This window comes from Dendrobates tinctorius, unplaced genomic scaffold (assembly GCF_039654945.1).
Source record: "Dendrobates tinctorius isolate UK_male_01 unplaced genomic scaffold, ASM3965494v1 ptg000040l, whole genome shotgun sequence".
NCBI classification, from domain to species: Eukaryota; Metazoa; Chordata; class Amphibia; order Anura; family Dendrobatidae; genus Dendrobates; species Dendrobates tinctorius.
This window is the reverse complement of record NW_027361708.1, coordinates 3560875-3588656: the sequence shown is the minus strand read 5'-3', so window position 1 is coordinate 3588656 and position 27782 is coordinate 3560875. Positions and strand designations below refer to the sequence as shown.

Genomic DNA, 27782 nt, shown 5'->3' with positions numbered 1-27782 from the left:
CAAAATAATGAATTATCTTGAAGAATACTTTAGAATAAATTTTATTCATAGGGTAAGATTTTTCCATCTGAATATTAGTCACAGGAGAGACAGATATAAACTCACTATTTGGAACCCTACCATATGCTGTCCACTTTTTAAGGACCGCAAATACAGTCAAACGCACACCCAATGGTTGTGCACACGGGCGGTTTTTCATACAGACCGTATGTCCATGTGAAAAACCTGTAGACATGCCTTCTTTTTGCGCAGCACAAGCAAAATGCAAGCTGCACAAAAGCACACAGATGACACATGGATAGTATCAATGTTTCATCTGTTTGACACATACCGGAGCCTGGGAAAAAGCAGTACGGTTTGCGCTGTTCTCAGGTGTCAGACGTTGAAGACAGCTCTCCTCATTGTAACCTGGTCTCTCTGAGCTAAGCGCGACCAGGCGACAATGATGGGAACTGTATTCAGCACCAGTTGTATACAGTGTGTATAAAATTAAGAATTAAATGAAAAAATTTAAAGGGAATGCACATGACTGAGGCCAGATGTTACTGATCTGGGAAAGGTGACAATATCCTAAAAGGTTCCCAGGTTATTAGTAACAGCTAGCTGTTTGCTTAGTCTTTACCGGTTTACTTTATGGGGAATACCAGAAAAAAATGATGTTGGGCCTCCCTCCCTGGCTACCAACATAAGCTCTCAGCTGCCCCAGAAATGGTGAATCAATAAGATGGGCCAAATCTGGAGCTTAGCCTCGCTCTTCCCACTTTCCCTAGTGTGGAGGCAAGTGGGGTAATAGGGTTGGGGTTGATGTCAGCTTTGTATTGTCAGTTGACATCGAGCCCAGGGGTTGGCAATGAAGAGATGTTCATTTTCCCATTTATTACTTTAAAAATGAAAATGAAAACCATATTCCTCACCTCACCTGTCTGACGATAATCCATTTTAATCACTCCATAATCCATCTCTGCTAAATCTGGATTACATGGCTGAGCAGTGGCATGATGACACTGCTCAGTCATGAATCCAGAAGACACTGTGCTGAGTTTGGGACACATTTTCAGTGACAAGCGGTAACATTACAGAGGTTACTGCCAGTGACTAACAGCTGTTCCCATGCTTAATACCGTGTGAGGTGGCCAATGAACTGCAGTAACCTTCATTATGTCACTGCTACCACTTTGAGAAATTTATCACGGTGCTAGTGGTGATCTCATTGAGGTCATTGCAGTTCATCGGCCACTCAATGATGTCACCGCAGGTCACTGAACCTGCACTCTGACACTCAGCTCAGTGTATCCTGGATGTCAGACTGAATGGTCACATCATGCCACAGCTCAGCCTGATATCCAGATGAAGCTATGGCGTGGGACAAATTGATTATCATTGGACAGTTAAGGAGAATGTTGTTTATATTTAATTTATACTGTAATAAATAGGAAAAAGAGGGTAGGGAAGTATTTATTTCAAATTAACAATTTTCTTCTTGTGTGTTTATTTCAAAACCTACTATGGGGTTAGTAATGGGGGCGTCTTACAGACGCCTCTCTATTACTAGCCACTGGGCTTGATGTCAGCTGACATTACAAAGCTGACATCAACCCCAAACCTATTACCCCACTTACCACCACTACAAGGCAAGTGGGAAGATTGAAGCCAAGTTCCAAAATTTGTACATCTTAGGCTACTTTCAGACGTTACCAGGCGCAGCGCTCGGCCACCGCTAAGCTCTGCCCCTGGCCACGCCCCTCTGGTCAGCTCCTCCTATGGTCGCATGACGCTCCAATATGTAGCATTGGGTACGCTGGCTGTGCGCTGGTAGGTTTTTGCTGGTGCATGCACCCTTTTTGCGCTGCACCGAGCGCACAAAAATGCAACAAGGTGCGTTTGGTACATGTCGTTATGTGCCATTTCTGGGGCCATGGCTCCTTTCCAGGCTATTAATATCAGCCTCATCCCACAGCTGTCTGTTTATCCTTTGCTGGTGTTTGAATTTAGGGGAGACCCACATTAATTTTTGGGGGGCCTCTCCCTATAATAATCAGTAAAGTATAAACAAACAGCTGTGAGCTAATATTAATAGCCTGGCCCTTTTTCCAGAATATTAACATCAGCTCCAATTGGTCAACTTTCCCTCTACTGGTTGAAAAATATTTTTAAATATTTATTTTATACATAATGTACAGGGTGGGCCATTTATAAGGTTAGACCTGGGTGGGCCATTTATACGGATACACCTAAATTAAATGGGAATGGTTGGTGATATCAACTTCCAGTTTGTGGAACATTAGTATATGGGAGGGGGAAAATTTTTAAAAATGGGTGGTGACTATGGTGGCCATTTTGAAGTCGGCCTACCTAGGTGTATCCATATAAATGGCCCACCCTGTATACAGCGGGTGTATACACAGACAGCAAGCGGATACTCGGATGTCACATATGTACACATTGATGGCACTTGGACCATGGCTCTCACCAGTACTGTTTTTTCCAATACAGGAATCAGGAGAATTTGTGAAGGGGGCCAAATACCAATTTTCATGCAGCGTAAGGCATTTTTTCTAAACTTCATCAACTTGAGATGAGCCAATCGATATCATGTATCCTGATCTAATGATCTCATTAGTATTCTATGGCTAAGGGACGAAAGCTCTGAGATCTGTATCCTACCTACCAGCATCCCCAGTACCTCTTCTTAAAGCCAGCAATAGCTATGCAGACAGCTGAGAGCTGATATTTATAGCCTAGGAAGGTGCCATTGATAGTGCCTCCCCATCTACAAACATCAGCTCTCAGCCATCCCAGAAAAGGCACATCTGTAAGATGCGCCAATTCTGGTACATAGCCTTGCTCATCCCGCTGCCCTGTAGTGGTGACATATGGGGTAATAGTTGGGTTGTTGATGTCACCTTTGTGACATCAAGCCTGGAGGTTAGAAATGAAGATGTGTCAAATAGACATCCCCATTACTGACCCCATATAGCCAAATATTAACTAAAACACAGACACCCATTAAAAATCCTTTATTTGAAATAAACACACAGACACCTTTATTGTTCTTAATTAAACTATACTTAATTAAACTCCTCGTTCCCCTGCAAAAAGCATAAAATAATAAACCAACAATATACCATACCTGTTTGCAACCAGGACGGTGCTAAGATGTGACCGTCCTGGCTGCAAACTACTGGGGAATGAATGAAATCCTGCCAGCACAGACTCAGTGACTAGCGGTGATGTCACTGAGCCTCCGCTCCCTCACTGCCTGAACTGAGAGGAACTCTTGAGCATGGGAAAATGCCAGTTGATTTTGCCAGACTCAAGAGTTCAGCAGGGGTCATGCATTGAGGTAGCACAGCATCAGTGACATTACCTCTATTCTCTATTCATGCAAAAAGCAATTTAATCACACTGAGTTAAAGGTCACTCAATATGAACAGAGCGCAGAGTACCTAGCTCTGTTCCTCCACAGAGCGGTATAGTACAACAGAACTCTTAGAGCTATACCCTGTTAGGAAACACAGGAGTAGAGCAATTATGACGCTAGTTGGGGTCCCAATTGCTTAACCCCCCAGGGAAGTCTAGGCTGATGGTTGTGCTTGCTCTGACACTCAGCTGTGCTAACCGTACACAAGACTCGGAGTCAGATGCTAAGCCAAGTGGGAGTTCCCACCCTACACTGCCTACCTAGACAATCAATTGCCATTATAGTAGCGGCACACGTGCAAATGGAGTGATAGCATATCCACTCTCACACAACACACATGATACTAGCATGCCAGCGTGCGCCCAAGAGATCCTTTTATATGTTCCTCTCAATTCCAGTCGGACAGGACCTTGCCCATTGACCAATCTGGAGCATTATCAGAGCAGCTGACGACCGACCACCAATGAGAGGTCGCCACATGAGCTTGCTCAGTAGGGTGATTTCTGGACTTAGCCTCCTGAGCGTCTGTTTGCCGCTGCCTATCGCTGGTTACCATAGACTTGGCTGGAAGGCCAGCAGTAACCAAGCTATCAGCACAAGTCAGAGCAAGACGCTGAGACCGACGTCTTTGCCGAGCAGCCTCCACTGCGGCTGGAGCAGAATGGAAGACCGCAGAAGCAGACAAGGCTTGGAATCTACCCTGTGCAGAATCCCGACACCTAAAATTCAGTCTCTTAGACATGCTTAAAATGTACATAAACTGGCCAATACTCCACCACCATTTTTTGTAAGATCCCAAATTTATAAAGAGACAGAAATCTCATTTAGGAGCCTGAAAAAGTCAGCAATGGTCTTTGTCCAGCACCGAACAATGTAAATTGCTAATGAATATGTATTATGTATCCCCTATCTAGTTAACAATTTGTTAACAGACATAAATGCTGACAAGGTACAACTGAATGCTGCGCTGGGACAATGAACTTGACATGGTTGCTGACTGTTGTGTTTGTGCAACAGCAGGTTGTGGACAGGATACCTCTGCGCCTCCTTCCTGGACAGCAGATTGGGAAGGACATAACAGGGGAAAGGCCAGACACAGGCTTTCTGCTCACCTACTGGGTTGCTGTGTACATGAGCAGTATGTGGCATATGCTAACAGAGGTATTCTGTCGAATTTCCCTTTATAAAGAGATGCTTCATTACTCATATTATTATTTTGTGTTTCATTACTCATGAAACATAGCATGCTTCATTACTCATATTATTATTCTGTGTAAGGCTGAAACCTCAAGAATTGTGTGGAGCATATTAATGCATTCATATTCCAAAATGTCCAAGTGCAGTCCTCCCAAAAATCAACATCAGGCTACTAGATAGGCTCTTAAAGAGACAGTGAGAATGGCAATAAAGTAAAACAAATCATAATAACAGAATATACAGTGATCGAGAGTAGAAATTTGACCTTTACATAATGTACAAAGGTTTCCAAAAATTAACCCTAGAGGTCTGTGTCATACATGCCGAAAGAGGCCGTGATGGGGATCTCACAATATATATGGCAGTTATTACAAGAGGTAGAGACAGGGAGTACAAGTTTCACCATTGCTCAATGTGCAAGGTTTTCAAAAAGTACAAACCATTACCCACTTAGGTTATACATAGATGACCACTAAGTATTTGTTGCAGAAGCAGGAGGTGGAGGAGGCGGTGATTTCCTGAATAAAATGGATTTGGATGCTAAGAAATGGACATTAAGACAGCTTTAAAAAAAACAAACATTTGGACTGCATTTACATAACGTTGCGGCCATCCTAGGGCTTACAAAGTAGGAAGAAATCCAGCCCTTGTTCAATTTTAGAAGCGTCAGCCTGTCTGCAACCCACACAGACAACACACTTGCATCAGGGCATGAAATGGTAGCACCTCCAAGGCATTGAAGGAGAGGTCGAGCCAAGTGTGCAGCTTGGAAAAGCAATAGTTAGAGTGCACTGAAGAAACAGGAAGGACGCTGGTATTATCACTAGAGTTGAGCGAAACGGGTCTAAAAAATTCAAAAGTCACCGACTTTTGGCAAAGTCGGGTTTCATGAAACGAAACCCGACCCTAGGATGAGGTCGGCCACAAGGTCGGCGACTTACGCGCCAAAGTCGCGTTTCAAAAGTTTGTTTTGCGCTCTTTTTCAGCCAATCAGGATCCACGGACACTGTGGGCAACGTGATGACATAGGCACGGGTCACCACCATCTTTCAGAAGGGCATGCAAGTGATTGGCTTGCTTTGGTGGGCGTCACAGGGGGTATAAAAGGGCGTGCACGCCGACCGCCATCTTACTTCTGCCGATCTTAGTATAGGGAGAGGTTGCTGCTGATTCTGTAGGGAGAGCGTTAGGCAGGGAAGAAGACAAAAAAACTGCTTCTGCTGCTAGCGATTTGGCCTGCACAACACACCAGTCACTGTGTGTGCAGTGCAAGGGGAGGCTATATAGTGGTGTATCAGTGGTGTTGGTTGTTGGGCTGCCTTTTAAGGCTTCCTGACAGGCTGGCATTGCTGTTTACCCACTGCTCCGCAAACTGCTTTTTTAAAAGCAATCCCAATTTTTTTTTTTTGTCCTGCTGAGAAGAAAAAAAAACTGCTTCTGCTGCTAGCAATTTGGCATGCACAACACACCAGTCACTGTGTGTGCAGTGCAAGGGGAGGCTATATAGTGGTGTATCAGTGGTGTTGGTTGTTGGGCTGCCTTCTAAGGCTTCCTGACAGGCTGGCATTGCTGTTTACCCACTGCTCCGCAAACTGCTTTTTTAAAAGCAATCCAATCTCCCTTATCCTCTAGTCACTTTTGTCACAGCAGTGCCATCGAGCCTGTCACATAGCGCTCAGATATCAGTGGGCCTCACACAATCCAAAAGTGTCCAGTGTCCAAAAGTGTGTGCAGATATTCAAAATCTCCCTTATCCTCTAGTCACTTTTGTCACAGCAGTGCCATCGAGCCTGTCACATAGCGCTCAGATATCAGTGGGCCTCACACAATCCAGAAGTGTCCAGTGTCCAAAAGTGTGTGCAGATATTCAAAATCTCCCTTATCCTCTAGTCACTTTTGTCACAGCAGTGCCATCGAGCCTGTCACATAGCGCTCAGATATCAGTGGGCCTCACACAATCCAAAAGTGTCCAGTGTCCAAAAGTGTGTGCAGATATTCAAAATCTCCCTTATCCTCTAGTCACTTTTGTCACAGCAGTGCCATCGAGCCTGTCACATAGCGCTCAGATATCAGTGGGCCTCACACAATCCAAAAGTGTCCAGTGTCCAAAAGTGTGTGCAGATATTCAAAATCTCCCTTATCCTCTAGTCACTTTTGTCACAGCAGTGCCATCGAGCCTGTCACATAGCGCTCAGATATCAGTGGGCCTCACACAATCCAAAAGTGTCCAGTATCCAAAAGTGTGTGCAGATATTCAAAATCTCCCTTATCCTCTAGTCACTTTTGTCACAGCAGTGCCATCGAGCCTGTCACATAGCGCTCAGATATCAGTGGGCCTCACACAATCCAAAAGTGTCCAGTGTCCAAAAGTGTGTGCAGATATTCAAAATCTCCCTTATCCTCTAGTCACTTTTGTCACAGCAGTGCCATCGAGCCTGTCACATAGCGCTCAGATATCAGTGGGCCTCACACAATCCAAAAGTGTCCAGTGTCCAAAAGTGTGTGCAGATATTCAAAATCTCCCTTATCCTCTAGTCACTTTTGTCACAGCAGTGCCATCGAGCCTGTCACATAGCGCTCAGATATCAGTGGGCCTCACACAATCCAAAAGTGTCCAGTGTCCAAAAGTGTGTGCAGAAATTCAAAATCTCCCTTATCCTCTAGTCACTTTTGTCACAGCTGTGCCATCGAGCCTGTCACATAGCGCTCAGATATCAGTGGGCCTCACACAATCCAAAAGTGTCCAGTGTCCAAAAGTGTGTGCAGAAATTCAAAATCTCCCTTATCCTCTAGTCACTTTTGTCACAGCTGTGCCATCGAGCCTGTCACTTAGCGCTCAGATATCAGTGGGCCTCACACAATCCAAAAGTGTCCACTGTCCACAAGTGTCTGCAGAAATTCAAAATCTCCCCTGCCCTATAGACACCTTGTACCTTGTTTTACATTACTATATAGTTTGTTGGATTTTGTCTACATTTCTACCAAAAATGAGGAAGGCTGGTGGAAGAGGCCGTGGAATTGGGCGGGGGTTGGCAGCTGGTAATGATGGTGTTGGTGGTGGATCTGATGGTAGTGGCAAGAGCAAAATAGGACCGAATGCAGGAGGTGCTGACCCTGCGTCATCGTCTGGCTACATAAGGCCTCGAACGCTTAGTTTTCTAGGAGTTGGCAAACCGCTTTTAAAGCCAGAGCATCAGGAAAAAGTTTTGTCTTACATTGCTGACTCAGCAACCAGCTCTATCGCCTCCTCTTCTTCAGTTGTAAAAAGTAAAAGCACTGAGTCGTCATTGGAGGCTCATCTTCATGAACCACACCTTTCCTTGTGTCCTTCACCCCAACCAAGATTGAAGGATGACGCAGGCCATACTACTGATTACTCCATGGAGCTGTTTTCACATACCATGCCTGGATTATCAAGTGAAATGGTGAATTACCCAGGCCAAGATGAATCTGACATGGAGTGCACTGATGCACAGCCGCTGATGGATGATTCTGCTGGTACATTCACTCAGAGCACTACATTGTCCTCGCAGTGTACAGAGCCAGATTCTGACCCTTTGGAGACTCAGGTGCCCCTTCCCGCACACTATACCACCATACACGGTGACACAGAGGAAGGTGCACATGACATAGAAGAGGAGGTGATGGATGACCCAGTTGTTGACCCAGATTGGCATCCATTGGGGGAAGAGGGTGCTGCTTCCAATAGCTCAGATGAGGAGCATCCACAGCAGACATCGACATCGCAACAGCTGTTATCTGGCAGGCCCGGAGCACTCCAAAGACAGGTTCCAAACATCAAAAGAGTTGCTGGACAGCTTGTCCAGAGGGTCAAAAGATCACAGCGTGCTAGGCCGCAAAATGTCTGCCAAAGTAGGAAGAGTGCAGTGTGGCACTTTTTTGAACAAAATCCTCATGATCAGGTCAAGGTTATCTGTAAGAAGTGCGCAAAGACCTTTAGCCGAGGGAAAAATCTGAAAAATTTGAATACCAGTTGCATGCTTAGACATTTAACCAGCATGCACTTGCAAGCGTGGACACAACACCAAACCTCAAGTGCCACATGTGCAACTGATCACAACGAAGGTAGTCAGCAACGCTACATTGTTTCCCCCACTGTAAGCCCACCGGTTAGCACAGCAGCAAATGTTGAGGTGTCGTTGCAAGACCACAGCAGTCAGGGAATCCCACTGTTATATCAACGAAATACTGATTCTAGGCCATCAGAAAGAACACCAACTCCATCACCATCATCAACCCTCTCTCAGTCCGCCCTGTCCACCGCTACTTCCACCATATGCAGCTCTCAAGTCCAGCTCACCCTCCCAGACACTATGAGTAGGTCAAGAAAGTACGCAGTCTCTCATCCGCGTACACTGGGTTTGAACGCCCACATTGCCAAACTAATCTCGTTTGAGATGATGCCCTTTCGGTTGGTGGAAAGCACAGCTTTCCGCGAACTCATGGCCTATGCAGTACCACGCTATGACCTACCCAGTCGCCACTTCTTCTCTCGCAAAGCCATCCCAGCCCTCCACCATCATGTGAAAGACCGCATTGTCCATGCACTCAAGCAGTCAGTGAGCGGAAAGGTGCACCTCACAACTGATGCATGGTCCAGTCGGCATGGCCAGGGCCGTTACGTGTCCATCACTGCGCACTGGGTTAATGTGGTGGATGCAGGGTCCACAGGGGACAGCGGTGGTGGGACAGTGCTGCCTAGCCCACGGTATAGGAAACAGTTGGCTGTAGGCATTCGACCCTCCTCCACCTCCTCCAGAAGCGAAAGCTCGTCCACAGAGCGCAGTCGTACGAGCACTCCATCTGCAGCTGCCACTGTTGCACACGATGTGTCCCCCTATCGAGCAGCTAGTGGAAAGCGTCAGCAGGCTGTGTTGCAGATGATGTGTTTGGGCGACAGACACACCGCCGAGGTGCTGGCCGAGTACTTGAAGCGACAAACTGAGTCATGGCTGGGCAGTGTACATCTTGAGGCAGGCAAGGTAGTTAGTGATAACGGCCGTAATTTTGTGGCAGCCATAGCCCTTTCAAAACTCAGCCACATACCTTGCTTGGCTCACACCTTGAACTTGGTGGTGCAGTGCTTCCTCAAAAATTATCCGGAGTTAACAGCCCTGCTCCAGAAGGTGCGAAGACTGTGCGCGCACATCCGCCGGTCGCCTGTACACTCCGTTCGTATGCAGAAGCTGCAGCGATTGCTCCACCTTCCCAACCACCGCCTCATTATCGACATTGCAACAAGGTGGAACTCCACCCTGCACATGGTGGAGCGGCTGTGCGAGCAGAGGCAGGCCATAATGCATTTGTGGGAGGATACACGGCCAGGCACTTTGAGAGCAGACATGGAGTTGACAGGTGTGCAGTGGTCGAAGCTGAAAGACCTTTGTAAAGTCCTTCAGTGTTTTGAGGAATGCACACGGCTGGTAAGCGCAGACGACGCCATCCTAAGCATGAGCATCCCACTTATGCTTCTGCTCATGCAAACTTTGACGCACCTTAAGGAGCAGGCGTCTGCAGCCAATGTTGATGAGGAGGAAGAGGAGGAGGGAATCCTTGATGACATTCAGCCATTGTCTGCTCAGGGACCTCTCCTGGACGAGGTGGAGGAAGAAGAGGAGGAGGAGGAGGATGATGGGGATGATTACTTAGGGGAGGAGGATGCATCTCGTGGGGCAAGTGAAAATGTTGGCGTGGCAAGGTCTGGTACAGGGTTTGTGCGTGACTGGAGGGATGTGGATTTGCCAGAAAGTGCTCCTCCACCCAGCACTCGCAGTGCATCATTGACACCGGGAACATTGGCCCACATGTCAGATTATGCCTTGCGGATCCTAAAAAGGGACCCCCGCATTGCCAAAATGATGAACGATGACGACTACTGGTTGGCCAGCATCCTGGATCCACGCTATAAAGGCAAATTACAAAACATCATGCCACAGGAGAACCTTGACCTAATATTGGCTAATAAACAAGCAACTCTGGTAAATCGGTTGCTTGAGGCATTCCCAGCACACAGCAGCGGTGATGGTTCTCACACGAGCCGTACGGGCCGGGGGCAGCTTGGCAGAGGTGTTCGTGGTGCACACAGCAGAAGTGGCGTTGGAGACAGGGGTTTCATGACAATGTTGTGGACTGATTTTTCAAATACCGCTCACACAACTGGTAATACTGCATCGATGGAAAGTGACAGGAGACAGCAGTTGTCAACTATGGTAACAAACTACTTTTCCTCCCATATCGATGTTCTCCCACACAGGTCATTCCCCTTTGACTATTGGGCCGCTAAACTGGACACCTGGCCTGAATTGGCCCAATATGCCTTACAGGAGCTCGCTTGCCCAGCTGCAAGTGTGCTATCGGAAAGAGTCTTCAGTGCAGCTGGATCAATCCTGACAGAAAAAAGGACCCGTCTGTCAACCCAAAATGTGGATGATCTAACCTTCATTAAAATGAACTATGCATGGGTTTCCAAGGATTTTGTCCCACCTTCCCTTGATGACACATAGGTTGCCAGAAAAATGGCTTTCTTTGGTCCTCCTCCTATTCCGCGAACTTGACCTATTTCGCCTTTTGCAGCAGCTGAATGACCCACATCTACATATGCCACTTTCTAAACCTCCCTAAGTGGGCGGCCCCCACCATGGCCGGGGTCACCACCTAGCGCACAAAACCGTGCGAGTGCCGTTGCCCTGGACAGGTGGGTAGGCCGACTCTTGGGCGCGGGAACTGGCACAGGGTCCCTCATAGTGCAATCAAGTGTCTCTGACGGTGGTGGTGCACACCCGCCGTCAGACACACCGCTGTACTATGAGGGGCCCAGTACCAGTACCGACGCCCACGAGTGGGCCCCCCTTGCTTGGGCAGGGTCCCAGCATTTGCAATCTTTACCTCTCCCTGCTCCTCCGCTGTGTAATCTGGGCCGTCAAATCCATACTGTGCCTGACACCGTCTGAGCCTGCCTCCTGAGACATATATTTTGAATGTGTACGCTATCCATACATGTTATCCAGGGATACGGTACCCTTTCTAACCTTTGTGCAATCACGTGCAATCCATACTGGGCCTAACACCGTCTGGGCCTGCCTCATGCTGTATAGACATATATTTTGAATGTGTACGCTATCCATACATGTTATCCAGGGATACGGTACCCTTTCTAACCTTTGTGCAATCACGTGCAATCCATACTGGGCCTAACACTGTCTGAGCCTGCCTCCTGAGACATATATTTTGAATGTGTACGCTATCCATACATGTTATCTAGGGATACGGTACCCTTTCTAACCTTTGTGCAATCCATACTGGGCCTAACACCGTCTGAGCCTGCCTCATGCTGTATAGACATATATTTTGAATGTGTATGCTATCCATACATGTTATCCAGGGATACAGTACCCTTTCTAACCTTTGTGCAATCACGTGCAATCCATACTGGGCCTAACACCGTCTGAGCCTGCCTCATGCTGTATAGACATATATTTTGAATGTGTACGCTATCCATACATGTTATCCAGGGATACGGTACCCTTTCTAACCTTTGTGCAATCACGTGCAATCCATACTGGGCCTAACACCGTCTGAGCCTGCCTCCTGAGACATATATTTTGAATGTGTACGCTATCCATACATGTTATCTGGGGATACGGTACCCTTTCTCACCTTTGTGCAATCACGTGTAATCCATACTGGGCGTGAGAACGGCTGGCGAGCTGTTAAGCAAGCTACAGCACCTGTCCAGACAAGTACAGGGATTCCCTAGCGAGGAGACTTATTTGATTGTTTTCAATGTTGGGACAGCAATTTTTGGGGAGCACTATACTCTGGAGAATGATAGATGGGGCCCACCATACACTGGAACATTCCAAAGGTGGACATCAGACACTGGAGCAGCATTTACAGGGCCCATTATACACTAGAGCATTAGAAATGGGGCCCATTATGTTTGGAGCATTATTTGGGCCCATAAGACAGTGGAGCTTCATCCATGGGGACCAACATATACTGTAGCATTATGTGGAGCTCATCATATACTGTTTCAAACATTATATGGGACCAATGATTCTGTATGGAGAAATAGATGGGCCTCGTCATGAGATGTAAAAAGTGAGGTATTTTTCATTGGACTATACCGCTATTTCTCTGCCGTATCGGAGCATGATGAGTTGTGGTATGTGTTAAAGGGGCGCTCTTTCGCCCAGGGCACATGAAAACCTGGAGCCAGCCCTCCCCCCCCACAGTTTGTAGCCAAATAACCCCCATTTTTCAGTGCGTAACTTGTATTATGAAGTTAATTAAGGTTGACAAGCTTAAGAAAGAAGAATTGATGCTTTTGGCATTCAAATGGGCACTGTAGGTGTGTTTCCTGTCCTCCTCTCACTGCCGACTTTTATTCCCCATTGACTTACATTGGGTTTCGTGTTTCGGGACGACCCCGACTTTTCCCTATAATCGGACGATCTTGCTCGACCCGACTTTTTTAAAAGTCGGGTTTCACGAAACGAAGCGCGACCCTAAAAAACCAAAAGTCACTCAACTCTAATTATCACTTAAGTAGTCCTTCACCATCTTGGTCAACTTCTACTGCATCGTCACAGTTACACCCACAGATAGCCCTTGCTGATGTGATGGTCTCATGAAAATGGCCCAGTTGGTGGACATCAACCCCTAAAGGGCATGTCACACTAAGAGATATCGCTAGCAGTATTGCTATAACTAGTGACGTTATAGCGATATTGCTAACGATATCGCTATGTGTGATACTTACCTACGACCGGCTCCCCCGCTGGTTATCGCTGATCGCGCGAGAATGTTCAGGACTGTTTCTCGTCGTCAGCTTCCTGCGGCGCTTCCTGCTGTGACGACGAGCGACGCGTGGAGCCGGGCGGGAGGACGCAAGATCGCCTGGTGTGACAGGTAAGCAGCGATCCCCGTCCCCAGCGATGTCGTTAGTGAGATCTGCCTGTGTGGCAGCTCACTAGCGACCACTTAGCGATGTACCAGCGATCCTGACCGCGTCATATCGCTGGTCGGGATCGCTGGTACATCGCTAAGTGTGACAGTACCTTTAGTTGCACCTGGTGTGTGTGGCCCTCCCTTGTAATCCTTGTGGGTGAGAAAGAGCTGGTTCCTCTGCCAGCAGCGTTGTCTGAGGGTAATCTTTTTAGCAAGTCTTCCACAACATTCCTTTGGCATGCATGCACTCAAAATGGCACTTCTGCCTCTGACATGAGAGAAATTTTCTCCTTGTACCGTGGATAAAGAAAGGTGCACAGGCAGTATTTCATGGTGGACAAAATGTATTTCACGCCGAATACGAGTCAAACATTCAGTGTCCTCACCAGGAAGAACACAAACCATCCTCTCCTTACAATGCAAGGCCACCTCCTCCTCTTCAGGCCATCCATACTGCACATGCATGAAGCTGGGATTGGGAGTCCCCTCTGTAGCGTAGAGCAAAAACTCTTGTTCCTCCTCCTCCTGTTCCTTGTCATCACCAAATGTGGCCTGATAATATTTTGTGATGCTGGGCTGTGTGGTATCAGTCACTGTAAAATCTTGCTCCATAGTCACCTCCTTGGCACTCAAAGCTTCCTCTTTGAGATTTTGCAGCGAATGTTTTAATAAACAGAGCAGCGGGATGGTTACACTGATAATAGCGTCATCAGCGCTCACCATCTTGGTGGTGTACTCAAAGTTTTGAAGAACGTCACATTTGTCAGCAAATCACGCCCACTCAGCAGTTGTTTTGTGTGGTGGGGGCTGAGTGTTACAGCGTGTGGGCCGATCACTTATTAGTCGGTGATAAGGCAAATTAAGTTGCTGCTGCAGCAAAGCTAGGCTGACGAAAGCCTGATATGACATTCAGAAATGTGCACTGACACGCCGTACCTTGACAAGTAGGTCCAGCAAGTGAACAGCTCAGCTGCTTTGTGAGCTTTATCAACTAAACAGAGGAGCTTCAGCAGAGAGTGCTGCCCCTTCACCAAGGCATTGCTGCAAACTTCCCAACTAGGGTATGATGGGGAGGCTAGTTGCACTGAGGATGATGAGGATGAGGAGAGACAGGAACTGGAATACGAGGAGACTGAAACCTTGATGGAAGTTGGGACCGCTATTCTTGGTGTGGGTAAGATGTGTGATGTCCCAACGTCTGACTCGGTCCCAGACTCCACCAGGTTAACCTAGTGTGCCATCAGGGGAATGTATCATCTATGTACACAAGAACTTGTCCACATGTCTGTGGTTAGGTGGACCTTCCCTGTGACTGTGTTGGCCAAAGCATGGCTGATATTGTGTAACAAGTGCTTATGTAATGTGGGGACAGCACACTGGGAAAAATAGTGGCTCCTGGGAAATGAGTACTGTGGGGCTGCCACCGCCAAGAGGTAACAGAAAGATTCAGTTCACACAAGCCAAAACAGCAACATTTCCAGGGCTATCAATCTGGCAATGTGGGTGTTTATCATTTGGGCCTATGGGTGGGTGGATATTTCTGCTTCTTGTAAAATGTCTGGTAAAGGAACAACTGAACGGTGTGCTGGGACAATGCCGTAACACAGGGAAAGGTCACTGGTTTCATACTCTGTCACAGAATTTGTAACCAGGCGTTCCGCCCACCTACTGGGGTGCTTGGCTGCAATATGCTTTTGCATGCTGGTGGTACTCAGGTTGTCAGTGTTCTTGTTTCTTCTTAGCTCAGTTTGACAGATGCTGGCAATTACAGTTGTTTTGTCTGAAAGAATTTCAGTAAAAAACTGCAAAACAGGGGAACAACGCACCCTTGGCATGTTATCTTGCGGAGTGGGGGGGCTCTGAGGAACAGTTGACCCAATTTTAACTCTGGGCAAACCACTACCTCTTCTTGCCTGTTTTTGTGATATGGATTCATCCTTCTCTGCACTGCTGTGCTCGCTAGGCATGCCACCATACCAGGTGGATCAGTGGCCTCATCAACCACTTCGTTTTCCAATTCCTCAATCTGATCCTCCTTCTGAGTTGTGATTTGAAGCTGACCTGATGGCAACTGTGCATCATGATTATCCTCCACCTCTTCAGACATAAATTGACCTTACCCAATGTGGCTTTCTTCTGGCTATGGGTGCTCAAATGTTTGGGCATCGCTTCACTCCACCTCCTCATAACCATCTTTAATAGTGCACGTTGAGTGGCCTGACAAATTACAAGGGAACGTAAACAGTTCCTCAGAATGGCCAATGTTGGGGTCATATGTCTCCTGGGACTCTTGTTGGTGGGAGGAAAGAGGACCAAGTTGAGGATTCAGAGGCCCAGCCTCTAGGCTACTGAGACTGGACCATGTGGAAGACATTGTGGTGCTGCTTGTCAACACACTGGAGCCTTTGTCTGCCACCCAAACCACAACATCCTCGCACTTTGACAGGAAGCTAGAACAAGATAGTGTCACTTTCTGATCTGTCACATAGCCTTGGTGGGCACCAACACATCCACGTCTCTTAACATTACCCTTTCTCATCTTTCATGTGTTATGCTTATGAAACAAAAAAACAACTGGCCTTATTTTTCATAACTACCCTTACAGGTCTTATGTACAAATTTACTGTATCTATCAATGTGTGGTACAGGTAAATAGTCACGTTTGTATATCTGCAGGCTTTGCGCCAGTCGCACAACTGCTAAAGATACGCTAATTATTAAGCCAATAGAAAATTATGATTTTTTTATATATTGCCTTGCTGACACACTGCAACAGTGGAATAATGAAAATTATTGCCACTGCTAAATTGTCACGTTTGATTATCTATACCCGGATTGCTCAAGTTGCACAACAGCTAAATAAAGATACACTATTTATTAAATCATTAGAAAATTATCATTTTTTAAAAATTTTTATATTGCCTTGCTGACACACTGCAACAGCAGAGCAATTAAAATTATTGCCACTGCTAAATTGTCACGTTTGATTATCTCTGCCCGGATATGCGACAGTCGCACAACTGCTAGATAAAGTTACGCAATTTATCAAATCAATAGAAATGTATTTTTTTATATCGCCTTGCTGACACACTGCAACAGTGGTCTAATGAAAATTATTTCCACTGCTAAATTGTGACATTTGATTATCTCTGCACGGATTACAGCAGTCGCACAACTGCTGGATAAAAATATATATTTTTTTTTAAACAATAGACATTTTTTAGGATTTTTTTACATCGCCTTTATGAGACACGCCAACAGCAGACTGGTAAATAGTGACTTTTCCATAGCTCAACAGGTTTTATGCCAGTCCCACAAATGCTAGACAAATATTAGGTATTTAAGCAATAGACAAGGAACATTATTTAGCAATTAGCTTTAAAATGAATGTTACTATATGCTGGCACTGATGAATTTTTTTTGCAGTAAAGAAAAAAAATGTATAGGATACTACACAGGAATATTATGCAGCTCTAAAAAAATGGTTTTGTATATGCTGGTGTGAGGGACAGCCAGGGCTGTAGTCGTGGTCACTTACATCTGCAACAGTGTGCCCTGGCCTCCCATCACATGAACACACTGCCCATGACTCAGCATACCTGCAGCGCCTTTCCCCACTTCATCAGGGACCTCGCAAGCTTCAGGAGGTTCTCTGGATCCACTTTGGAATAAACACAGTCCGTTCCAAGTTCAACAAGAACTTCTTTACTAGGACTTGTACACAGCATATTCATATACTTTCCAGCATCATCATCATCAGGGTTTACAGGAATTAACTCCTCTTCTGTCCCTTTCCTTCTCTTTTTCTCACCAAGCCCGCTTCTGGGGCGGACTGTGCCAAACGGTCCCACAGCATCTTCAGTGCCCAGCCTTACTCCAGTCGGGTGTTTCCTCGCCTGTTGCACCCCAGAAATGAAGGCATCAGCCCAGGAGATAATCTGCCACATGTTGAATGTTGTGCCCGTACTGCTTAGTCTTCATTAGCAACTGCATACCCACTGCATTCATACGCTGCATGTGTATCATCTCAAACCAAGCTCAATTTTTGTGTTTTTTCCTTGTATTTTTTTGCATTCTGTGCAAGCTGGGGTGTGGCCTCCCTCTCCTGAGCTGGAAATTGTATATAAGGCTTCCCCAGACTGTTGTCTACTGTTTGGGACCCAGTCCTTTTGTCTGCCCTTGTTCACACATTGAGGTCAACTTTGACACAAAGCAAGGTTTTTAATATTAGACAGTGTAGGACTATCCCGAACAGAGTTACCTTGTCGTGGTGGGATGGCTTTCATGCTACTTTTGATCAAAAACAGTATTACTAAAAACTCTGTATTATTTAGATGCACTTTTGCTTTTACTTATTTAGTTACAGCAGGGTTTTTGCTCATTTTGTCTTTTGCAGGTTTTATGTTTCATGGCCAATGTCAACATGCATTCATACGCTGCATGTGTATCATCTCAAACCAAGCTCAATTTTTGTGTTTTTTCCTTGTATTTTTTTGCATTCTGTGCAAGCTGGGGTGTGGCCTCCCTCTCCTGAGCTGGAAATTGTATATAAGGCTTCCCCAGACTGGTGTCTACTGTTTGGGACCCAGTCCTTTTGTCTGCCCTTGTTCACACATTGAGGTCAACTTTGACACAAAGCAAGGTTTTTAATATTAGACAGTGTAGGACTATCCCGAACAGAGTTACTTTGTCGTGGTGGGATGGCTTTCATGCTACTTTTGATCAAAACCAGTATTACTAAAAACTCTGTATTATTTAGATGCACTTTTGCTTTTACTTATTTACTTACAGCAGGGTTTTTGCTCATTTTGTCTTTTGCAGGTTTTATGTTTTATGGCCAATGTCAACATGCATTCATACGCTGCATGTGTATCATCTCAAACCAAGCTCAATTTTTGTGTTTTTTCCTTGTATTTTTTTGCATTCTGTGCAAGCTGGGGTGTGGCCTCCCTCTCCTGAGCTGGAAATTGTATATAAGGCTTCCCCAGACTGGTGTCTACTGTTTGGGACCCAGTCCTTTTGTCTGCCCTTGTTCACACATTGAGGTCAACTTTGACACAAAGCAAGGTTTTTAATATTAGACAGTGTAGGACTATCCCGAACAGAGTTACCTTGTCGTGGTGGGATGGCTTTCATGCTACTCTTGATCAAAAACAGTATTACTAAAAACTCTGTATTATTTAGATGCACTTTTGCTTTTACTTATTTAGTTACAGCAGGGTTTTTGCTCATTTTGTCTTTTGCAGGTTTTATGTTTTATGGCCAATGTCAACATGCATTCATGCATTCATACGCTGCATGTGTATCATCTCAAACCAAGCTCAATTTTTGTGTTTTTTCCTTGTATTTTTTTGCATTCTGTGCAAGCTGGGGTGTGGCCTCCCTCTCCTGAGCTGGAAATTGTATATAAGGCTTCCCCAGACTGGTGTCTACTGTTTGGGACCCAGTGCCAAACGGTCCCACAGCATCTTCAGTGCCCAGCCTTACTCCAGTCGGGTGTTTCCTCGCCTGTTGCACCCCAGAAATGAAGGCATCAGCCCAGGAGATAATCTGCCACATGTTGAATGTTGTGCCCGTACTGCTTAGTCTTCATTAGCAACTGCATACCCACTTAAAATGCACTGCCAGCACTGCTGCTGTATCTCCCTCCTGTGACAATCCAGGTCCTTAATATCTGCTGGGTTCTGTGCCTTAATAACGTTGTGTGGCACAGTGTTGCCAAGGGCTAGACAGCGCTCCGGAGCTATGGGCACCCTGACTGCTATCAGGAAGTATCCTACACCTTATCCCACCTTACCGCTCCTATATTAACTATTTCTATACTATGTACTACAGTACAATTCACCCTATCTAGTGACCCATCTGAGGCAATGCTCCCCTTTTACATTGTGCCCCATCTAGTGGCCGACTCGGGGTAATACAATTTCCCCAAATATATTATGTATATTATACACACTTTACATAAGACATCTTAGAAGGAATACACAATAGCAGTAACATTAAATATACACATCATAGCAGCATGACAAATATACTTAAAGGGGTTGGGGAAAAGGTGCTACATATATTACAACCCCTTAAACCGGTACTACCTAATATTATTTGCCTCTAAAAGTAGCTGATTTGTATATTTTGGTCGTGGATGAAACCCTCCCTATTTCACCCTAATACCACAGTCTGTTCCTAATACTAACTACTATACAACACAGTGGAAAATAGCAAAGATCTGCAGCATGTACTTGCAATGATGAGAAAACCCTGGTTCCTGCCTTTAACTTTCCCTCCTATTAAATTTCTCCCTACGCTAATCCCACCTAATAAAGAATTAATCTTCACAATCTTCAGCGCTTAACCCCTTAGCAACAGAGCCAGTTTGCAGCTTAATTCCCGGGCCAATTTTTACAATTCTGACCACTGTCCCTTTATGAGGTTATAACTCTGGAACGCTTTAATGGATCCCGCTGATTCTGAGAATGTTTTTTCGTGACATATTGTACTTCATGATAGTGGTAAAATTTATTCGATAAGTCTTGTGTTTATTTATGGAAAAAATGGAAATATGGCAAAAATTTTGAAAATTTAGCAATTTTAAAACTTTAAATTTTTATTCCCTTAAATCAGAGAGATGCGTCACAAAAATTTCTGAATAAATAACATTTCCCACATGACTACTTTACATCACCACAATTTTGGAAGCAAAATTTATTTTGTTAGGAAGTTATAAGGGTTAAAATTTGACCAGTGATTTCTCATTTTAACAACAAAATTTACAAAACCATTTTTTTTAGGGACCACATCAAATTTAAAGTCATTTTGAGGGGTGTACATGACAGAAAATACCCAAAAGTGGCACCATTCTAAAAACTAGACCCCTCAAGGTGCTCAAAACCACATTCAAGAAGTTTATTAACCCTTTAAGTGCTTCACAGGAACTAAAGCAATGTGGAAGGAAAAAATTAACATTTAACTTTTTTTGGGAAAAAAACTACTTCAGAACCAATTTTTTTCATTTTCACAAGTGTTAAAAGAGAAAATCAACCACAAAATTTGTTGTAAAATTTCTCCTGAATACGCCGATACCCCATATGTGGGGGTAAACCACTTTTTCAGCGCACGGCAGAGCTCGCAAGGGATGGAGCGCCATTTGACTTTTTCAACGCAGAATTGGCTGGAATTGAGATTGGATGCCATGTTGCGTTCAGAGAGTCCTTAATGTGCCTAAACAGTGGAAACCTCCAACAAGTGACCCCATTTTGGAAACTAGACCCATTAAGGAACTTATCTAGATGTGTGGTGAGCACTTTGAACCTTCAAGCGCTTCACAGAAGTTTATAATGTAGAGCTGTGAAAATAAAAAATCCATTTTTTTTCCACAAAAAATGATTTTTCACCCAAAAATTTTTATTTTTACAAGGGTAACAGGAGAAATCATTCCCCCACAGTTGTTGTGCGATTTGTTCTGAGTATGCCGATACTCCATATGTGGGGGAGAACCACTGTTTGGGCGCATGGGAGAGCTCGGAAGGGAAGGAGTGCCATTTTGGAATGCAGCCTTTCATGTAATGGTCTGCGGGCGTCATGTTGTGTTTGCAGAGCCCCTGATGGGCCTAAACAGTGGAAAACCCCCACAAGTGACCCCATTTTGGAAATGAGACCCCCTAAGGAACTTATCTAGATGTATGGTGAGAACTTTGAACCCCCAAGCGCTTCACAGAAGTTTATAAACGCAGAGCCGTGAAAATAAAAAGTCTTTTTTATTTCCACAAAAGTGATTTTTTAGACCCAATTTTTAGACCCCCAAAGTTGGTAAATAGTGGAAACCCCTCAATTCTTGCTCCAACCCTAAGCCCAACACACCCCTAACCCTAATCCCAACCCTAACCTTAATCCCAACCCTAATCCCTAATCCTAATTCTAACCCTAATCCTAGTTTGCCCCAACCCTGATTCTAACCCTAGCTGTTATGAATGAGTCACCGGAGGAGGAAAAAACAAAAATGCAAGCTAAGTCCAGAAAACTGGAGAGGTTGGTAGCTAGCGGATTGCAGACCCCTGATCCTATTCACAACAACTAACAGTAGCCATGGAGCATTCCTACGGTGGTCCTAGATGCCTCTTCACAGCCGGAGAACTAAATAAGGCTAAAGAAAGAAAGGGGAAATCTTATCTGCCCCAGAGCAGACCCCAAAGCAATAGACAGCCCCCAACATGTATTGTCGGTGAAAACAGATGAAAACACAAACACAGACAGAAAGACAGGAAGAGCAAACGATGAGGCCCAACTAACTAGATAGGACAGGACAGAAAAGATGCTGGCTGCAATCCGCAAAAACCCTACCAAAAATGTCCCAACACGTCTGATAGGAAAAACGGCCCTGAAGTCACTAGACTTCAAAATCCCTATATCAGCACTCCGATATATTCTGAAGACAGAGCAAAAGAGATTTAACCGATCAGGGACAAAAATGGAAATTCAGCAGAGCCCCAGCCAGGGCTGGCAGAACACAAAACTAAGCAAATCAGACAAAATCTCATGGAACAATAAAAGAGCAAAACTTAGCTTTAGAAGACAGGAACTGAACTGGAGGCCAGAGCTCAGAGCAGAGAAATCACCAGCAACCCTACAGGGCGTCGGCTGCCTTATATCCACTCAGATTCCGGATGTCCAATTGCAATCCACCTGTTCAGGTGACAGGTTTCTCCCATCCAAATCAGTTTCACCACCTCCTTTCACCAGCAGAGGGAGTTCATTGGACATCAAAGGTGAATGAGAAAATGAGCTCACAACACCTAGCCCTAACAAGAGCCCTAACCCTAGCCCTAGCCCTAACCCTAACCCGAGTCCAACCCTAGCCCTAACCCTAGCCCTAACCCTAACCCTAGCCGTAACCCTAGCCCAACTTTAACCCTAACCCTAGCCCATCCCTAACCCTAGCCCTAGCCCTAACCCTAATGGAAAACTGAAAAAAAAATATTTTCTTTATTTCATTATGTTGGCCTAACTAAGGGTGTGATAAACGGGGGGATTATGTATTATTTTGTTTATTTTGATCACGATGATAGCTTATGATCGTGATCAAAATGAATGAATGGAATCTGCCAGCCGGAGCCTGCAGATTCCCGGCGGGAGCACTGCGATGCGCCCGCCATTTTCTCCGGATCCAAGATGGCGGCGCCCACCGGAGGATGTCGGCGGGATGCAGGACCACCGGGAGGGGAAAGATGACCACGGCGAGGTACCGGGGGGATCGGGGACCCTCTTTTTCTCTCCTCTGATGTGCGATCACATCAGAGGAAAGAGAAATTGAATGCACAATCGCGGCTTCTTTTCTTTTGCGGTCGCCGTTATAGGGTTAATAACGGTGATCGCAAAAGCGGGGTCAGTAAAAAACGACCGATTCATGTTCTCTGGGGTCTCGGCTACCCCCGGCAGCCGAGACCACGGAGAAAATCTGACACTGGGGGGCGCTATTCACTTTCTCCACAGCGCCGTGAATTAGCGGCGCTGTGGTTTTAGTACAGTTAAATACCGCCGTTAAAAGGCGTATCGGCGGTCACTAAGGGGTTAAAAGAGCTTTTTGGCATGAATAACGCTCCCTATACACTCCTATCACTCTCCCTATGCTCCTTTCACTCTCTCTATGTAGGCTCACACTACGTTCTCCCTACACTGTTTCTGGCTGCAATATGCACAAGATGGTTCCGGCAGCCTTTAAATATCCCCTATGACGCTGTAAGGCCAGCCAATCACAGTAATGCCACACCAAAGATGGTGGCGTCATTACTGTGATTGGCAAGCCAGCCCAGCATGTTTTTTTGTTGGCTCCCCAAAAAATGCTAAACATGCTGGGCAGGTCACTTGAATATACTGAGGCTATTACCTAATTACTCGCTGAGTAACGAATAGCCCAAATAGCATACTATTCGTGCGAGTAATGAATAGTGCCGAAAGAATTTGCTCATCAGTAGTTATAAACTTTTGTGAAGCACCAGTGGTTTCAAGGTCTCAAGCCATCAAACAAAGAACTGCTTAAATTTTTACACCAGAAGCAGTGTGACAGACTGGTGCAAAGCATGCCAAGACGCATGAAAGCTGTTTTTAAAAATCATGGCTATTCTTGCACTGTAATAGCTACAAAAAGTTTGTGATATTATCGCTTTTACATCTTTGGTCACATCCTTTTTTTTTTGTGAAAAAAAACACGTAAATAAAGTTCACCAAACACTCCACTTTACAGTTGTGTAGGCCACATTAGCTCATATTAAAGTCTAGTCCATACTTTATAAAATGAGTGTTTCTAATACCTGTTAGCAGCTGTTCAGGAATAAGCACACTAAGCCCTTAGTACTTTTCTGCCCATCTTTATCAGTCTACCAAGATGAAGAAGGCAGGGAGTAAGGCACGTGGTCGTTGGCGTGGAGTTTCAGCAGGGAGAGGACGTGGGGATTCTGTGCCTGCTGCAGGCACCAGTGACTCAGCATCCCCCAGTTTTACCAGGGAACAGTCCTTTATGCGCAGCTTTGTAGGAGCTCGCCGTACCCCACTGCTGCGGGAGGAACAAACTGAAGCTGTTGTCGGATGGATGGCAGCTAACGCTTCGACTTCAATTACTTCCACATCCTCTCAGGTCCAGAGCACTGAAGAGCAACCATCTGTCTCTTCACCACCTGCCAAATTGCCCAGGCAGTCAGAGAGCAGTGGACAGGAGTCATCTCTACTTCTGTTCTCTGAATCTCTTGGCTTGGAAAGAGGGGGCCAGCCAAGCAGCATTCTAGAATGTGAAGAAGAGGGAGTATACAGTGATGTGCAACTGCTTTGTCTCTCTGAATGTGAAGAGGCGGGTGGGCCAGTGCCTATGGTCAGCACACCTCAGTACGCATCTGATGATGAGACTCAGGTGCCACTTTCTGGTGCGTACTGTGATGGCGAGACTACCCAGGAGAAGCAGGAGTTTGAAGAGGGTAGTGTAGATGATGAGGTCCTTGACCCATCATGGAGTGAGGAACAGGAAGGTGGAGCAGCTCTGAGGAAGAGATTCCCTGAACGGCCAAAACAGGAGGGAGAGGGAGGGGGCAGACTTGGTTGCCTGTAGCCTCCACTTCGGCACCCATTAGGAGCATTCCTCTTCCAAAACCCAAAACGGGCACTCCCAGGACTTGCAGTGCGTGGTCCTTTTTTGACACAGTTGCAGATGACATTTGCTTTGTCAAATGCAAGCTGTGTAATCAGAAAGTCAAAAGTGGGAAAAGTGTCAGCAACCTCAATACCACAAATATGTGGAAACATGTGTGGACCAAGCACGTGGTGGAGTTACAAAGACACACTGAAGGCGTAGGCCAACCTACAGCACCACTTACCACCTCTTCAGCTTGTGTTATAACCTCTTCCTCCAGCTCACACACAGCTGGTTCAGCTTCCTCACAGGATCGCCATGGAAGAACCTCTGGCACTGTTTACAGAGACCCAGTGTAATTCCACCCACAGCACCACGTTCCCTGTCATCCTCACACTCCCAGGCCACTGTACAGCCATTGGTAGCACAGGCATGGGAGAAAAGGCGGCCATACTCGGCAAACCATCCCCGAGCACAGGCTCTGAATGCTGGCATTGCAAAACTACTGTCCCTTGAAATGCTCTCATTCAGGCTGGTGGAGACTGACACCTTCCATAACTTCATGGCATTGGCAGTCCCACAATACAACGTGCCCAGCCGCTTTTATTTCAGTAGGCAAGCCGTCCCTGCCCTGCAGAAGCATGTGGAGGAAAAAATTAAACATGCACTACTAAACGCCGTCAGTAGCAAGGTCCACCTGACCACCGATGCGTGGACCAGTAACCATGGACAGGGACGATACCTTTCCCTCACTGCCCATTGGGTAAATGTTGTGGAGTGCCATCAAGCAGGAGAGCGACGTGTGGTTTGTGCCAGCGAATCTCCAGCCAGGCTTGGTAGTGTGTGACAATGGCCGAAATCTTGTGGCAGCTCTGGGCCTAGGCAACCTCACTCACATCCCATGTCTGGCACATGTGCTCAACTTGGTCGTGCAGAGTTTTTTGAGGGACTATCCTGATCTTGATGCACTGCTGCACAAGGTCCGCATAGAGTGCGCTCACTTGCGGCATTCCAGCATGGCAAGTTCGCACATTGTAGCTCTGCAGCGCCGATTTCGCCTTCCGGAACATCGCATCATATGTGACCTACCCACCAGGTGGAATTCATCGTTACATATGTTGGAGCGGTTGTGTGAGCAGCAGGCAGCAGTAATGGAGTACCAGTTGCATCAGGCGCAAACAAGTCGCACTGCGGGCCGTTCACACTTCAGCATCACTGAGTGGGCCTCTATGAAGGGCATCTTCCACGTTTTGCGTGCCTTCGATGATTCCACGTGGATGGCGAGTGCAGATGATGCACTAGTCAGCATGACTGTCCCCCTTATCTGCCTGCTTCAAAAAACACTGGAAGCACTAAGGGAGGAGGTTTTGGAAGAGGTGGAGGATGAGGAGTCCCAAATGCCATCTGCTTCTGGACAGTCTGCGCTACGTGGTTCCTCACAAAGGCCTAGGCAGGGGACACTTTGTGAGGAGGATGAGGAGGAGTCAATGGAGGAGGAAGACATCTCTCCAGAGGAGGGAGGTACACAATGCTCTAGTAGTCAGTATGTAGAGCGAGGGTGAGGTGATGCAGAGCAGGCAGAGATGACGCCTCAAGCAGGGTACAGCATTTCTTGGGCAGTTGGGAGTCTGTAGCACATGGTTGATTTCATGCTGCAGTGCCTGAGAAACGACCGCCACATCGCCCACATTCTCAACACAGCTGATTATTGGGTGTACACCCTCCTAGATTCTTGCTACCGGGACAACTTACAAAGCCTCATAACACCGTTGAACCGGGAGCGTAAAATGCGGGAGTACCAAGACACACTGGTGCATTCCATCATGTTCTCCATTCCGCCCGAGAGCAGTGCTGCTAGTGCTTTACAAAGCAGCTCTGTGCGTCGAGGCAATGGAGGAAGCTGTGCACAAAGAGGGAGCAGAAGCACCACCTCAGCACAAGGCAAGACCAGTATGGCCCAAATGTGGCAAAGTTTTGCGTCCCTGCCACAAATGTCTACACCATCACAGACAGCTCCAGTCAGCAGGAGGCAACGTTTCCGTCAGATGGTGACAGACTACATGTCTTGCCCTCTCAGTGTACTCCCAGACGGCTCTTCCCCCTTCAAGTTTTGGGTCTCTAAGCTGGATACATGGCCAGAGCTTAGCCAGTATGCATTGTAGGTGCTGGCTTGCCCTGCTGCTAGTGTATTATCGGAACGTGTCTTTAGTGCCGCAGGTGGTGTACTAACAGACCGTCGCATGCGACTATCCTCCGATAACATTGACCGGCTTACTTTTCTGAAAATGAACAAGGCCTGGATCTCGCCGGAATTTGCCATACCTCTTCCAGATTAAATAATTGGTTGGCAACAGTATCCAGGTCTCCTGTTGTGCTCATGTTTCTACCACCTGAACTGTAATCCCTATGCTCCAACACCGCCAGTTGCTGCTCAGAAGTGCTGCCTGCACAGAGAAAAACACTAGCTCCTGTGTTAGTGGGGTTCAGTAATGTCAGCTGCTCCCCGCCTGTGTGTACGGCAATATCTCCTGCTCCGTCCACATTCACACAACATCAGATATTAAACTTGTTCCAATTAGGCCTCAGCCTACACCCTGATTGACCCTGGGCTCCAACCCCACTAGTTGCTGCTCAGAAGTGCCGTCTGCACAGAGAAAAACACTAGTTCCTGTGTTAGTGGGGTTCAGTAACGCCAGCTGCTCCCCTGCTGTGTGTCCGGCAATGTCTCCTGCTCCCTCCACATTCACACTACATCAGATATTAAAGTTGCTCCAATTAGGCCTCAGCCTACACCCTGATTGACCCTGGGCTCCAACACTGCCAGTTGCTGCTCAGAAGTGCCGTCTGCACAGAGAAAAACACTAGCTCCTGTGTTAGTGGGGTTCATTAACGCCAACTGCTTCCCTGCTGTGTGTCCAGCAATGTCTCCTGCTCTGTCCACATTCACACTACTACTGATTTTAAACTTGCTCCAATTAGGCCTCTGGCTCCACTCTGTCTCTAGTATTTACCGTGGGCTCCAACACTTCCAGTTGCTGCTCAGAAGTGCCGTCTGCACAATCAACACTTGCTCCTGTGTTA

At 46.3% G+C, this 27782-nt stretch overlaps 1 protein-coding gene across 2 annotated transcripts in view; it reads right to left on the bottom strand.

Annotated features, from left to right (window-relative positions):
- LOC141088646 (pulmonary surfactant-associated protein D-like) overlaps positions 1 to 27782 on the bottom strand; it is a 263348-nt gene that overhangs the window by 580 nt on the left and 234986 nt on the right. The window lies entirely within an intron of this gene.